Raw genomic sequence first — 5,008 nt, forward strand, 5'->3', positions numbered from 1 at the left:
GGGGGGGGGGGGGACACTGTTCAGTGATTTGTAGACATACATGAGTATTTTGAACTGGATTCGAAAGTGAACCGGTAACCAGTGCAGTGAGGCCAAAACTGGTGTAATGTGCTCTCTTTTGCCTGTACTGGTTAAAAATTGGGCTGCTGCATTCTGGACCAGTTTAGTCGTGCAATGGAGGTTTGACTGATACCAAACAGGAGTGAATTGCAGTAATCAAGCCTAGATGTAATGAATGCATGTATTACTGTCTCCAGGTTCTTTTTGGACAATATGGGCTTCAGTTTAGACAGCCGCCTCAGTTGGAAGAAGCATGATTTAACAATCATGTTTACATGATTGTTAAGTTTCAGGGAAGGGTCCATTATCACTCCCAGATTAGTGACTCTTTGTTTTTCTGACAGGGTTAGAGTGGAAAGGTCAATGCAGTGGTTTGTGATCGTGTCGTTGGGAGGGAACAACATGACTTCAGACTTCTTTTCATTGAAACTTAATAAGTTTAAAGCCATCCAGTCCCTGATGTCAGCCAGGCAGTTGAGCAGCGGTTGAATAGAGCATGTACCATTGTGTCTTAGGGGGAAGTAAATTTGACAGTCATCGGCATAGAAGTGGAAGGGCATGTTGTGTTTCCAGAAAAAAGCACCAAGCGGCAGCAGGTATAAAGAGAATAGGAGGGGACCCAGTATGGACCCCTGCGGAACCCCCCATTTAAGCTCTGCCTCTGCGCAACTAAAATCATTGATGGAGACACAAAAGGATCTGTCAGAGAGGTAAGATCTGAACCAATTGAGGGCTGATCCTGTGACGCCCACTCACTGCTCCAACCTAGCAATGAGGATCTCATGTTCGATGGTATCACAGGCGGCTGTGAGGTCTAACAGGACAAGCAGTACAGAATCACCGGTATCTGTGAATCTGAAGATGTCGTTAAAGACCTTCAGCAGGGCAGTTTCAGTGCTGTGGAGAGGTTTAAAGCCAGATTGGAAAAGTTCTAAGATGGCGTGATCCTCCAGGAAGCACTTCAACTGGGACTCGACTATTTTCTCCAGTACTTTAGAAACAAATGGGAGTTTGGAGACAGGCCGGAAGTTGGAAACGACTGAGGGGTCAAGGTTTGGTTTTTTCAGGAGAGGCTGGACAGCAGCATGTTTAAAGGATTTTGGCACCACACCAGTGGATAAACTGCTGTTTACTATGGCAAGAATGGACAGACCTAGAGTTGGAAACACCTCCTTTAGTAGTCGAGGGGGGACCACATCAAAGGGGGAGCCAGACGGTTTCAAGCTGCACATGACCTGCTCTAGAGAAGATAGAGTGATGGGTTCAAAATGGTCAAAAGGAGCTACAGATTGAGGTGGGATGGATGGGTCATGAGTTGGAGGGGAAATGAGAGCCCGGGTGGTCGCAATTTTTTCAAAAAAGAAATGTAGGAAGTTGTCGCACAGCTCAGTCGAGGCTTCCAGAGGTGGTGGTTCAGTGAGGTGGAGAATAGAGTTTAGGGTGGAGAAGAGGACACGTGGGTTGTGAGAGTTTGAGGTAATTATATCAGAGAAGAATTTTGATTTAGCAGCTTTTACTGTTTTCTGATAACAGCGCCAATTCTCTTTAAGTATCTGGAAAGAGACCTGCAGCCTGTCTTTCCTCCACTTTCGCTCCGCCCTCCTACATTGCTGCCTAACGGCCTTGGTGACGCCACTCAGCCAAGGTTCTGCTCTGAGTTTTCATTTTTTGGTTTTAACAGGTGCAACATGATCCATAGTCTTTAAGCAGACAGAGTTGAACTGGGATGTCAGCTCCTCAGTGGTGGTGAGAACACTGGGGGCTGAATGATCATTTCAGAGTTATAAATATCTGTGAAACATGCGGCAGTGAAGTGGTTAATGGTCCGGGTGTGACGTGCAGGAATGCACGACTTAGGAGTTAGATGGGTGAGGGTGAACTCAAACCGGACTGGCATGTGGTCTGAAAAAACATTATCACCAATAACAAGATTACTAACAGTCACATCATGAGTTAAAACAAGGTCCAGTGTATGTCCACGCTCTTGGGTGGGACCGTTTACATGCTGAGTTAAATTAAATGAGTCCAATAAATCTAAAAAGTCCTTAACCAAGGGCTTCTCAGGACAGCACACGTGCAAATTAAAGTCACCAATAATGAAAACATGCTCATATTTTGGTGTGATTTCAGCCAAGAAGTCAGAAAACTCATTTATGAAATCCTTAGATCGAGGTGGGCGGTAGACAAGTGCAAATAACGTCGCAGGTGAATGTCCGAGTTCAAAGACGCTCAGCTCAAAGCTGGCACGGGAAACTGGGATGGGCAGTTGTTTACAGTCAACAGTTGATTTGAATATTGTTAATAATCCACCACCGTGCCGGCCTGATGGCCGCGGGGCGTTAAAACACAGACAGTTCGGTGGCAGTAATTCCGTCAAGGCGCTGGACTCAACTGGAGACATCCAAGTCTCTGTGATGCACAGAAAGTGCAAATTGTGCTCTTGAAAGTAATCCCTGAGGATAAAAGTTTTGTTGGTAACAGATCTTGCGTTGAACAAACACATCCAGATATTGTTCGAAGTGGAGCCAGCAGCGGTGAAGTTAGCGCGCGCTAATGGCCGCAGGTTTTCAAAAATAGCCCCTCCAGGTCGGTCCGAGCTGTGCAACAGCTGACAACTCCCGCTGGTTACCTGGTCCAGGCACGCGGGAAGCTGGAGACCATGACCGCCATCTGAAGAGGAAGATGCAGCGCGCAGAGCTTTCAGCTTCACCAGCTGACCAGCACGTTTTCCCTGGCGTCTGAAGCGAGATCTCCTGGCAGGGAGGTGAGGAGCGCAGCGAAGGTAAGCTGGCACGTCCGCCAGCAGTGGGGGAGGAGGGAGGGTCCAGAGGTACGCTGATAATGCTCAAAATAAGCGACTTCAGTGCCAGAAAAACGAAGATTCCAAAGTTGTTGTCTGTCATACACCAGGAGAGAGTTGATGTCACAGATATGAAATGCAAAAAAACAAAAATAATTCGAACCCCATCAGCAGAGGTGGATTGCAAGCCATGTACACGGGTGCCGTCTTACCGGAAGTCTACACCTCCAGATGCAGGAAGAGGATCACCTGCATCATGAAGGACCTCACTCACCCATCACACACTTTTTGCCCCGCTCCCCTCAGGAAGGAGGTTGAGGAGCATTGTGTAGAACCACTAGACTGAGGAACAGCTTCTACCCTGAGGCTGTTAGACTCATGAATCTCTAACTAGAATAATCACTGTGAAAAACCATATCATGTTGCTGCTGATCTGTTTCATGTAGCTGCTGATCTGTTTCAATGTTGCTGCTGATCTGTTTCAATGTTGCTGCTGACCTGTTTCATGTTGCTGCTGATCTGTTTCATATTGCTGCTGATCTGTTTCAATGTTGCTGCTGATCTGTTTCTGTTTCACTGTTGCTGCTGACCTGTTTCATGTTGCTGCTGATCTGTTTCATGTTGCTGCTGATCTGTTTCATGTTGCTGCTGACCTGTTTCATGTTGCTGCTGATCTTTTTCATGTTGCTGCTGATCTGTTTCATGTTGCTGCTGATCTGTTTCATGTTGCTGCTGATCTGTTTCATGTTGCTGTGTTCATGCGTGCTTATCTGCTCACACAGATTTTGCGTATTTGTTTTTATGCTGTTAGTGTTTAGTGTATATTTAGTTGATGTTTTTCTTAGTTCATATCTTAGATCTTATTACTGTTTTTCTTTTACATTTTATTGTTGGATGTAACTGGGACCCTGTGAACTTAATCTTGTTCCACCACATGTACCACATCAGAGTCAGAGAGTCAGAGTCAGAGTTTCTTTATTGTCATTCGCACCTCATGTGGTACATGTGGTAGAGTGAAATTATGTACACAGGGTCCCAGTTACATCCAACAATAAAATGTATAAGAAAAACAGTAATAACATCTAAGATATGAACTAAGAAAAACATCAACTAAATATACACTAAGCACTCATAACATAAAACATTGAACATCAGCACAAACATGAACATGAGTCTGTGAGCAGATGTGCACGCATGAACACATCAACATTGAAACAGATCAGCAGCAACATGAAACAGATCAGCAGCAACATGATATGGCTTTTCACAGTGATTATTCTAGTTAGAGATTCATGAGTCTAACAGCCTCGGGGTAGAAGCTGTTCCTCAGTCTAGTGGTTCTACACTTAATGCTCCTTAACCTCCTTCCTGAGGGGAGTGGGGCAAAAAGTGTGTGTGCTGGGTGAGTGTGGTCCTTCATGATGCAGGTGGCCCTCTTCCTGCATCTGGAGGTGTAGATGTCTGTGATGGTGGGGAGACTGATTCCAACATCTTCTGTGCAGCCTTCACCACATGAGATGTGAATGAAAAATAAAGAAACTATGACTCTGACTGACTCTGAATAATATAACAATAAGAGTCGTGAGGAAAATAATAGTAATAGTAATAAAAAGGGTTATCCTATACCATATTTTGAAAAATAATCAACATAGGTATCTATTCAAATGACTCAAATCCTGATGGTTCAAATCAACATATCAATCAACCTTTATTTAGACGGTAAATCCCATTGAGCCTCGAGGACTCATTTACAAGAGAGACCTGATTTCAACAAAGAAAGATGACAACAATGGACAACAGCAACAACAATAAACAGTTATAAAAAGTCATACTACAGGTTTTTTTTTTTGTTGTTGTTTTGTTTGTTTTTTTACAAATAGGATGGCTAAAAGGAAACTGTAACAAAACAAAAAAACAAAAACAAAAAAAAAAACAGCTAGATTCTAAGGCGAATGTAGAAAACTAAAAACAGGAACATGTCTGCATTGGTCCCTGCCAGGAGTCCAAAAGATTCTTAAAGCCACTTAGAGAGGTCAAAGGTCGAGAGCTTCAAATCTTTTTACAAGATATTCCAGGAAACAGGAGCGGAGTAGGAGAAGGTCCTTTTGTCTAGTTCAGTCCTCACTGAGGGAACACTGCAGGTAATGA

The 5,008-nt window shown here is 44.1% G+C and overlaps 1 protein-coding gene across 1 annotated transcript in view; it reads left to right on the top strand.

The window, feature by feature from the left end:
• LOC119409767 (ras GTPase-activating-like protein IQGAP3) overlaps positions 1 to 5,008 on the top strand; it is a 143,551-nt gene that overhangs the window by 136,594 nt on the left and 1,949 nt on the right.

Source organism: Nematolebias whitei, chromosome 5 (assembly GCF_014905685.2).
Source record: "Nematolebias whitei isolate Nwh7 chromosome 5, NemWhi1, whole genome shotgun sequence".
Taxonomy (NCBI): domain Eukaryota; kingdom Metazoa; phylum Chordata; class Actinopteri; order Cyprinodontiformes; family Rivulidae; genus Nematolebias; species Nematolebias whitei.